This window comes from Triturus cristatus, chromosome 7, assembly GCF_964204655.1.
Source record: "Triturus cristatus chromosome 7, aTriCri1.1, whole genome shotgun sequence".
Taxonomy (NCBI): Eukaryota; Metazoa; Chordata; class Amphibia; order Caudata; family Salamandridae; genus Triturus; species Triturus cristatus.
Window position 1 is genome coordinate 836,997,606 of NC_140590.1, and position 12,092 is coordinate 837,009,697.

The window sequence follows — 12,092 nt, forward strand, 5'->3', positions numbered from 1 at the left end:
GTCCTGGGGGGCACTAACTGTACAGCTCAGTAACAAGAAGTAGATGTTAAAAGTAAAACACAATGGGCCCGATTCACTATGTGCCTCCGCACGTGTGGAAGGCCCCACAGTCATGGCGGGGGACCGCACTCATGTCAGGACCTCTCCATTGCCGTTTCTCACTACTAGGTCCTACCATGAGGGTGAGGCCCCCACCGCCACTGCGGGGTGCAGAGCCTCCGACACAAGTGCAAAGGCCCTTTATGAATTGGACCCAATAAGTCTGGATGCCTAAATTACAACTAGCGTTCAATGTAAAATAACAAGCAGCTTAGCAAAAGACCAGCAAGAATTTTCAATTCCACTGACGAGGACTTTCACTAGAAAATAGGCAGTTGAAACCTAAAGCTAAACTACATAGAAAATAGACTAGTATATATGTGTATATGTGTTTTTTTTAAATATAAGTCAATGAAGCATAGTCACATGACAGAAACTCATTGTTGTGAGGGAAAACATATTTAATATACCGGTGAGAGCATCTTCCACTCGAGAAAGTGCTGAACGGCCATGAGGAGAAGTTATCATTCATAAATACAACACTCATTCTCACAAAATCCATCTTCCATTTTACAGATTTATTAAAAAACGAGGTTCAGCTGCTAGAAAACGCTCAAGGTACCAAGCAGAGTCATATTTCTCCTGGACCTACTAGAGCCTTGGAAGTTAATAAATATATTCAATGTCAGAGGGAGCTTCAAACTAATATTTCAATTCCATATTTGCTTAAATAGTTGATACATTTAGAGTTATCTATGCGATTATTAAAAGTGTATTAGATAGCAGTACATGAACATGATATAGACATCATTGTTTTCACAACCATCCCTTTTCCTGAGAGAAATAGAATCAGTTTACAACATTTCAATAGAGATCAGTCTCATGATTTTTTTGTTATCACTTTCTTCACCATCTTGAAAACTAGCAAGTGTAAATGTATTGGCAGTGCAATATATATCACAGCCACAATCAGGAAAATTCCAATAATGGATCCACATATCTTCATAACCCAAGGGCCGAAAATGTCTCTCAACCATGTCTAAATGCATTGCGACTCAAGTCAGGGACTCTTTTCACCTTGCCTAATTTCTTAACACTGTTCCTAATATTATCTATCTGCTCACTTATGCTATGGGAAGTGTCAGGAAAATGAGTGCAACATTCAGTCCTTATCTTTGCACAGACTCTCCCTCCCCTTTGGCAGCTAAGCAGTAATCTAAAACCATTGGGCTTCATTTATGAACAGTGACGCATCGCTGCGTGAAAACAGCGATGCGTCACTTTTCATTATGCCCTCCTTGCGGCATGCTGGATGCGTCATATTTACAGTATGACTCATCATGTTGCAAGGAGTTAGAGATACGTCAGTATTTTCTGACGTATCTGTAGGCACAAAATGACACATTGCTGGAGTGTGTCACGAAAGTCATTTCACATGGGCAAGTCCCATTTCAAATGTGCCTGCGTCAGTCTTAAGCCTGCTGTGATGCAGGCGTAAGATATTGACACATTTGTGTCCTAGAAGTGTGTCATAGATTTCACTGCGTCACTTCTACGAGGCTTACTTGCGTCAGAACGCCCACCCTGCATACATTACACCTGGCGCAGGTATAATGTGGCGCAGGGATTTACAAAGTGATGCATCTACCTAGATGCATTACTTTGTAAATATGATGCAACATGGCACATTTTTTACCCTGCTGGTGCGTCACAAAAAGTGACTCACCGGCAGCGCAAAAGTGACGCAAGGGCTCATAAATAAGCCCCATTCTATTTTGGATCAGTATCTTGGCGTAGGCATCTAACCTTTCTGTTACTAATCCAATAGCTATTGTGGTTGAATTTGCTGTATCTTGCACTATTTCTACTTTCCCCCTTATCGCGTCTAAAGCAACACTCATTCTGTAAAGAGGAATTAGAGTAGAGAAGAACCTGGAGGCTGTTTAGACATTCTGCGTGCCCTTCTTTCATATTAAGAGATGAGCATCAAAATGTCTTATGACTGGAACAATGTACCATGGAAAATAGCAGGTCCCAGTCCAATATAGAGGCAGCCAGGGGTAGACTTCTAATCGACAAGTGAAATATGCATGGCCTCCTTGAGTGTGACGTTTGAGAAACAACTAGCCATGGGTAAGGTATACTCAAGAAGGAGGTAACTCAAAAGGAATGTTCTATACTGTTAAATCACATTTGCTGTGCTCCACAAAGATACTAGAGACATTTGCCCCTCAGTACTTGTAAATAAACCCAGTCATCGTAAAAGGAGTCATTTCTATCATGTTGCAGTTGAAAAGATCAAGAAACATTTCAAGGCCTGGGAAAGAAGACACACTCTGGCAGTCTGTGCTGGGAGTGGAAAAGCTGAAGGAAACTGTCATTAACACTCATGGGCACTCAAAGGAATTGTGTCTCCCATATCAACATGTGTGTGTGCAAATCCAGCAGGAGAAAGAGGAAATGGTCTGTCTGTACTTTTCCTGAAACAACATGTAGGAGTTTGCTTGTAAGCCGAGCAGCAGCTTTATGCAAGAGAAGGGTCAGTACAGTTTAGTCTCAGGCTAACTTCCTATTCCATGCTAAAGATGTACAACACTACCAGCTTGATGCTCAAAGCAGGAAGGGAAGTAGCAGGCCAGACCAAAAGGGGGGTCCCACATCGAGAAGAAGACTGCTTACTTCTGCAGGAGGCATTAGTGATGACAGACTGTTGAGGAAGCATCACAAGCTGGTGGAAGAACAGGCAAAGAAGGTGAGCATTGAGGCTTCGAACCACCAACAGATGAGAAAGCCACAGCAGAAATAATTTCAGCAGATGGCCTGGGGCCAGGCATAGGCCTTGAAGCAAGAGCAGGAGCACTTTTGTCCCTAGGAGGACTGACCTATTTGCAGTGAGAAGAGTGGATCCAAGTCACCAGGCTGTGGCGTTTGACAGCTGTATTTTGGGGACACTGGGCTCTTTATATGGGCCAGCAAGAGGAGGCATACAATGAGGGGGCAACACTGCTGCAGGTGCTATACAACACATTTTGGGGCATATTATTAAGGGAAACATCGCCGCTTTTTCGGCACATTGTGCCGAAAAAGCGGCAATCTTTTTATCACCCTTTTTGCAAGGACACGCTAACAAGCGTTAGCGTGTGTTTCTTTGCTACTTTGCATATCAACGATCAATATCACTAATGACATGCAAAGTAGGCGTTCCCTAGCTAAACAACATTGAAATCCTCGCTAACACGGCTTCGCGATATTAGCAAGCCGTGCAGCAGACCCGAGAAGTGATAGAAATACCTGTGCTAACCGCGATTATCGCAGGTATGTAACGCCTGCTTTTAAAATGACTTAGACAAACTGATAATGGGAGGTGGATTGTCATGTTAGGTCCACACTCCCCTATCAACAAGCCTCTCCTTAGCGCTGGATTTCAAGCGCTATTCCTGTTATTCGCTGGAATTACATCGCCTGTTAGCTACACGTTGATAATACGTCGCTAACACGGCAATGTAAAACAGCGCTAAGCACAATTTGCGATAATTATCGCATGTCCTTGATTATATGCCCCTTTTTCTCTCCACATTGTGGGACACTGAGGTTTTATTTGTGTGGGACTGTGAGAGCCAAGGACTCTATTCCTCACAGTGTCATGCTGTATGAAGAAGGGTGAAAAGGAGGTGCAACATTGCAGCAGGCACCATTTTGTGGCACTCAAGATGGAAAGCAATCTCTTGGCATTCCGCAAGCGCTTAAAAACCAGACTCTTCAACAACTAGTACTATTGCACCACTCTAACATCCCCTCCGGTTTAGCCATTATTGCAGAGCCGCCGTGCCTAGACACCCTCGGTGTTAGCGGGCCTTACAATTTTTTTTTTTATTTCATTTCATTTCAATGTGCATTTCTTCTCCACTTGTTCTCTCTCGTAGCACTGGATGCACAGGAAATGCACCCATGCGAAGCCCAGGCCAGGAGGGAGACTGTCTGCAGCCATCAGAGCTCAGAGGAGATTGGGCTAGGTCCCATCTCCTGGCTTTTCTGTCTTCTTGCCATCTTCTTCTCCATCATGATGAAAAGGACAGTGCCAGCCATCTCTGAGAGTAAGCCTTGCTCTGTGCCTTTTTCTATTGTAAACTTTCTCACAAGTGCCATGGAGGTTTTGAACATTGAGGTACAAATGGGAGAAGAACCCTTGAGCGCTGCAAGACTTTCTATTTTAGAGCCTGCTGTCCCTGTACCAATGGCCATTAAAAAGGAGATAAAACTTTTGAGGATTAGATGAACAAGCGTGTTTTTGACAGTATCTTGCATATCAATTCTACTCCTGATTTACTGGTCTCTAGTTCTCCACCAGCCAGAAAGAAAAAGGATGCATCCTCCCCAAAAACAAACAGTCTGCTGACTGCCTCCATACACCAAGAGGCTAAGAGTCTGCTGGTGGTCCCCTGCATGAAGCATCTTTAGATTGATGTTCTGATCTAGTGATTGCTGCATTGAGTAAATTGGAGCTCTTGGTCAAGAACTTGTTTGAAACTGTGCTCAGTAAATGTAAAGACATGGGGCATGTCATTCGCCATGCTAACAGAATCAATGGAGGAAAGAAAGGACTCCCATAGGGAAGTAGTTGGGGATGATGATTCGTGTGTTAAGGTTTAACATATCATTGATAACTGTTAAGTCTGACACGCCTGAAGGGAGTAACTCCTCCTAAGACACTCTAAGGGCACACACTATAGGATCATAGACCCAAGCACTGACTAACCTTCCTCTAATTGATTTATCTAATTGGCCCGCCACTAAGCACTCATTACAACTCTCCCTTAGAAGTGACTCCATATGATTTGATGAGGTGGGTATTGATTTTTTGTGTGATATTATCCATGTCTCTCCTTTGTTGCTATGGAGCAAGGTTTGGCGGTCTGAAGAATTGAAACTCACAAAGGAAATTTTACAAGACTGCCTTAAACTTGATTATTCTATGAAGATCCCATGGCTGTTATATGTAAGGGAAACCCTTTATAAGATTGGGTTGGGACATATATTCCAAAATCCCGAAATGGTTGGCAAGGAGTCTAAGTTAATGATTAAAAATGCTTATTGTACCAGGTTAGGCATGTTAAGAAATAGTGAGCATGCACTATATAATAGGGGTAAGCTGCAGCAGCAGTTTTACCTATCGGATATCATGCATACCCAATGGCGTTTTTACTTGACAAGGTTCCGTCTCAGCTCTTTGCACTTTCTTTTTGCTTTCCAACAAGGGGGGTGGTGTGAGAGAGTACCCCCTTGCCCTTGTAATGATAAGGCTTTACAAAGCACAGTGCACCTCACCCTTTTTTGTGCTTTGTATAAAGATCCAAGAAACCGGTTTATTAAGCCTGTTTTGTTAACCCTTGGATCTCTTTATTATAAAGAGGGTTATGAGTATCTACTGTCCTTGTCATCTTCAGCTACATGTAGCGCTGTGCTTAGTTTTATTAGACTGGCACTCAATATTAGAAATCGATATTAAACAGTATTATTATTGGAAATCTATTGTAATAGACTATTATGCGGATTTGTATTTTAATGGAATGCACAAGCACTTTACAATATGTTTATATATGTGACCCCTTTAGTCTAAATGTATTGCAATTTTAATATGGATATATTCCGTGTTTTTTTTTTTTTTTTACAATTTTATGTAATCTTTTTAAATCTGTGTATACTTTTATGATTCTACTTATGAATCGAAATAAAGTTTATTGAATCGAATCGACTCCATATGTTATAATGCTAAATGATGTTCCTGGTTTAAGACCTAACCAGAGTAAACATTTCTCCAACATAAAAAATAAGGGGGCAGATTTATGAGGGACTTGCGCCCCTTTTACGCCACCGTTGCATCTCTTTTGTGACGCAGCGGCGGCGTAAACCCTGCGCCATGTTGCACCCCATTTACATCGTGACGCACCTATGGAGATGCGTCACGGTGTAAAGCCCTGCGCCACATGAAACCTGCGTCAGGTTTCATGTGGGCGTGTCTACTCAGGGGGGGGCGGTCCGTCGCAGGAATGCCCCTGAAAAGTGACTCAGTGAAATCTATAAGATTTCACTGAGTCACTTTCCCAACGCTGATGCGTCAAAACCCTGCGCCTGCTTGAAGCAGGCGTAAGGCTTGACGCACCATGTTAGGGATAGGGTAGGTTGGAACATTGCTGGAGTTGCGTCGCGCTTGCGACGCAACTTCAGCACTGCGCTGACCTTACGCCAGCAGATGCGTCACCTATCTGCTTGTCCTTGCGCCACGATGCACCGCATTGTAAATGCGGCGCATCTGCGGTGGCGCAAGGGCAAACTTGCGTGACGCATCTTCCCTGGCGCATCCATGCTGATTTGCAGGGATGCGCCAGTTAACATAAATCTGCACCATGGTATTCACTTGGCAGGAAGGCATGCAGGGCTGGGATTCCGCAGGTTTAATTTGAATTATATCATTATGGTTAGAAAAGCACCTTGAGTGGGTGTTAGTCACAAAGAGACTTCTGGGGATTGTGTTGTGGTTAACTTTAGAAACCCCTTCAGATTAGCAACCTTAATTTGCAGACTATCAACTGGAACGTAGATTGGTCAGATTACGGCTCTCACCTTGGCATATTACTACAGGTTATTGATCAACAAGGCCTACCACAAGCCTCTATCCCTGAACAATAATCCCGTGGTCTGTTGCCCTCTCTTTAGCATTCAGTTAGAAACTCATTCACTCCCTTTGAGGATTTGGAAGATGATGATTGACCATTACAACTGAATAACAATGAAATACCAGGGAGGAGTTGCTGTCCCTGAATCAGTTGGAATAAATACAGGACCTGTATTGACTGTCAAGTTGCCATCAGGTTCTTGTTTTCAAAGAACGTATGGTGTGTTTGTTGGAACGTAACAAATATTAATGCCATGTTGACTAATCCTGATTGGTTAAATGTTAGTCCACAATTTGATGGTATTTGTTTCAAGGATTCCTGTACTTGTGATATGTTTTTTATAGATAAGATGATAATTATTAGTATCCCATCTGCATCAGAGCAAAGGGTGGCTTGGCTTTTCTTGTCAAAAATTATATTAGCTGGGCTGCTATCCTTGTACGTACTAGACTTCTCCCATTAACGGTTGAATTGTATTAATTGTATTGGTTTGAAAAATAGATTTATGGTCAACTTTTATAGCAACAATTTTAATTCTAAGCATTGTGATACTATTAATGCAATAAGCCAGGATCTATTCAAGGCGGACAAAAGGATTTAGAATGAATTGGTCATTCATATGGCTGGATGACTTTAATAATTGGCGCTGCAAGCTTATGTTAAGCTGCATTTGTGTGACTGCAGGTACAACTGAACAAACACACTTCCATCATGATATAGTAGGTGAATCCTTAAATAGTATTTTATTGAGGTATATATATTTTTTTGCTCTAGACTTATGGTAATCATCTGGTATACTAGACCAGCTTTTACTGGTAGATGTGCCTCCACCGTTATTGATTTTATTTTCATGACAGAAGCCTTGCGTTCTGCCATTTTATATGTTATGGTAATTCCTCACTGTGCCAGTGATCACAACCCTCTTGTTCTGTCACTGAGACCTAGACTTCATCCCCCAATGTAGTTTTCGAGAAGTTAGGGGCAAGCTTTGGAAGTAGTTCAGAACAAGGAGATTTTGTTGAAACGGTCTCATCTTGAGCCCCACACAATTCTTATTGACCTTATTAGGGCCATTCTCGCCGAGGTTCGGTCTATGCAATCAGTCTTGACCTATCCTATTTTTCTACTAATTCCTCAGAAAACACAATGATTAGGCCCGATGTTCTAGTTGATTTTGATGTAGAGGAGGTCAAAACTGCTATCATGAGAAGCTTAAAAGGGAAGGCAGCAGGGACTGGATGTGTCTGAAAATACCTTTGATCTCTGGGATCCTTCAGTCAACAATGCTCTCTGGGGCCGCCACAGCTAGCCATATGCCAAGATCCTGCTTTAAAGCAATTATAGTTCCTCTTTCTATGAAAGGTGTCAAAGCAAACCCTGCCTGTTATGAGACATTACCCAAATTAGGCCATTACACCATTGTGGTAAAAAGTACAGAAAATGGGGTCATTTGCAGTAAAAATTTGCCATTAAAGCATGGGAACAACAAAACACGAGCGGTGGTAGTTTGCATTGCTTTTGTTTAAATCATCCTCATTCGAACAACTGATACCAGGATAGATTTTGCGCTAAAAGGTAGTGCAAAATGACTGCTTTGCATCTCAATTTTGCTTAATTTTGCCACAGTTCATCTTAATTAAGTGAAAGCAGATTATGCAAACTTCACATGCCCTTATTTGAATCCAGGCTACCAGAATTAGGAAGCTTTCTTACTTTCCTACCCCAGAGCACATTGAAAGGAAAGGTTGCGATTGCAGGAGTTCTTTTAGTTTTGAACAAGAATGCCACGATGCCACTACCAACAGAGGAAAGATGACAAGAATCGTATTCAAATCTTTCTCAATATAGAAAACGTATGGAGTTTTCAGGTGGGTGTTGGATTAAAAAAAATGTAAACCAGTTGATAAAAACTATTTATTTCAAAACGGACAGCATTTAGAAAGTGATTCCCATTGTACTACCAGATGACTTCTTGAATGCAACAAATCTGTAGAATACTTATATTCACATCATAAACATAACAAATATGTAAGGGCATAGTTTTTAATCCAAGAAATGCATTTTCAGTTTAAAATTCATCCCTTCAACCTCAAATCTGCCTCCTGGGTTTTTATAAACGTTCTGGCTCCTCTTATAGGTTTTCTACATCAAGGAGAGGTGTTTTCGTATCCCTATTTGGAAGATTGTTTGGTTCATACAAGAGCTATTGGTCAACTTTTCACAGAGAAGGCAAAAAGTCTTAAATATTCTTCAAGACCATGGTTTTCTCATTAACTGGGCCAAATCGAAACTGGTTCCATCTCAAGATTTGGAGTTTATAGGAGCAAGATTTCAGACAGGCTGTCATTATTTTCCCGCTATTGAGGTGTTGGGAGAAGAGGACAAACAGATTAGAACTATTTTTGAAAAAAGAGGATTAGCAACAGCCAGAGAATGGTTGAAAATTCAAGGTGACTCAGTGGGTTCCATATTTCAGGTTCCTCTGACAATACTCTCTACACTTTTGTCAACCACTTTCTCAAGATTTGGTTCCCAGAACAACACTTGTTCGAAATTTCAGATAACTTATCAGGTCAAACATTACCTGAAATGGTGGTTGTATCCTGTGAATAAATTGAAGGTAATATGTCTTTAGAAACCCAAATTGATACTGATATCAACGGATGCCAGCTGTACAGAATGGGAAGTCTGGTTAGAAGCAGGGCCGGACTGGGAACAGAAACTGGCCCTGGTAAACCGCACCCACCTCCCCTCCCAGGGGGGCCGGCCGAGCTGTTTGCTAGGGCTGGTTTCGGACGTTTTTATTTCAGGGGGCTGATATTGCCGACCCCCAGTAACAAAAACGGCACCCCAGGGGTCAAAAAGCTGCCCCAATCCTGGCAGCCCACTGGGGAAACACCCGGTGCCCGCCACGGCCAGTCCGGCCCTGGTTAGAAGAAAAGACAATGGAGGGAAAAAGGTATTTTTAGGAAAGAAGAAAAGCTTCCAATTGAAGAGAATTGGATTCATTAAGCTCTTCTATAATTTCTGCTTCAATAGAGAGAAGGACAGTTTGATAAGAACGTACAGTATAATAGCAAAAAACCCTATTAGCAATAAGGGCTGACGAGGTTACCGTCCCTACTGAGTTATGTGAAGAAGCTCTTTCAATAATCAGCTATCCACTTGCAAGGCATCTATTTTAAAAAAGCAGATCTTTTGAGAAGAATATTCCCTTCCACTCAGACCTATCATCTTCATCCCCGGATATTCTTGAGAATATGCCAGAAATGGGGGACTCCAGCTATAGAACATTTTGCAGACAGTCAGAATGCACTTCTTCGTTGTTTTGGTCCAGGACATAACAAAAGGATGTATTTGATCTGGATGCTCTTTCTTGTCCTTGGCCCGCAGGCCTAGTTTATGCCTGTAAGAAACAGGGTTTTTGGTTCAGAGGGTGAAAACCTTTCTCAAGCAGCAACCACAATCCTTGTCAGGATGAGCTGCAACAGGCACTAAAGTAACCTGTGCTGAACCCTCTGGTAGCTTGGCACAAAAGCAGTGAGGCCTAACTTAGAGGTAATATGTAATCTATATATGCAGAACTCCAGCAGTAATATAGAGAAAAGACAACATAAGAAAAAGCCCACCACAAAGAAGAAAAATTGAGTAAAATGTAATAAATAAATGACATCAAAATGAATTAAATACAGTCCATAGAACTGGAGCTATGATTTTTTTAAAGTTTTCAGCAAAATAATGCACCTTAAAGATCAAAGTGCCAACCACGGGCATCTAGTCGCGTGAGGCTGGAACAAGGTCGAAAATTATGGCTGACTGAGAAGGAGAGTAGTTCAGATACATGTGGTGGATTGGTCCTTGTCTCCAATTACTTTATGACTTAGAAGACGTTTTCAAGAAAAATGTTTTCGAAGGTGAAAATCAGATGGACAAAGCAGCAAGCAGTGTCTGACGACGAGGGGTCGTTGTCTGGTAGTTGCAGTGAAGATTTCTGCATTGAGACTGTGACTTTTTGAAACGTTGAAAATCTCCAGCAGGCTGAAGCTACAAGTTGCAGCCGATGAAAACTCAATGAGGACAGATATCTTTCTGAAGAGGTCCTGCTGAACAGGATTTGCCGCTGCAGAGAAGTACGTAGCAGGAGGTACCGCAAAGTCAGGTCAACCGGTGATGCACCCAGGCAGATCTGCTAGCAGGTAGGTCCTAGTGTCCTGTCGGTTCTCAGCCCACTCTTTAGATGAAATTTTTCTCAGTCCCATTTTCTGGATTTGAGATGTTTGGGCACCTTTAGCACCACTTCAAAGGGTCGAGGACTCAGTGGGCATCACTTGGAGTTCAGGACTCACTTCAGGCATGGTAAAGGTGTGATCCAAGGTTCAAAGTTGTTGGACCTTGTTCTGTTCCTCTAGCTCAGAACATGAGGCTAGCTAATTAACCCTTGGAGTCACTAGGTTAGTCAGGGGTTCAGGCATCAGTCCTCAAGAAATTGACCAGTACTCTGAGGGTACAAGGCAGGCTTCAATCAGCAGCTCAGTCCTATGAGCAGCAGGGCAGTCCTATGAAGTACAAAGCAGTCTTCAAGAAGCAGGACAGTCCAATGAATTACAAGGCAGCCCTTCTGAGCGTCCTGCACAGGTCCAGCAGTGAAATGAATGGTTGGTCTGGGGGTCCATTATTTATACATGGTGCTAGCCTTTGAAGTGGGAAAAACTTCTAGGATGTTCCACATCTGAGTCTGCAAATTCCCCCACCCAGGTGACAAAGAACTGGTGTCAAGTTATTTGTGAGTGTGCTGGAGGCAGCCCCTTTGAAATGTAAGTGGGGCAGGGAACTGCTCTGCTCTTCACAATCTTGGCAGGATGGCCCATCCTGTAAACATCAAGTACCCCTTTGTTGCACTCTCCGGGATGCATACACAAAGGCCACCTGCCAACTACTCCCAGTCATATGACTCAGGACACAGTCTACAGGAACCAAATGGTTAGGACAAGAAAATGCCAACTTTCTAAAAGCATTTTCAGAATTGTTACTTAAAATCCGCCTTTACTTTTAACGAGGACTCCAAGATACATTTGAGATCAAACATGACATTTCTACCTTTTCCCTATCAAACATTAGCACTTATTAAATGTAATAAGGTAACCCAATGTTATTCTATGAGAGAGGTAGACCTCACAGTAGTGAAAAATTAATTTAGGAGTTTTTTACTGCAGGGGAATGTAAAAGCTCTATGTACATGTCCAACTTTTCAAATACAGGGGCTGTTTAGGGCCTTCCATAGGGGTGACTTATATGCATTAAAAATGGAGGATGGGCCTGGCAAAAGGTTTATTTTACCAGGTCGAATTGCCAGTATGAAACTACACACAGGCCTGGGAC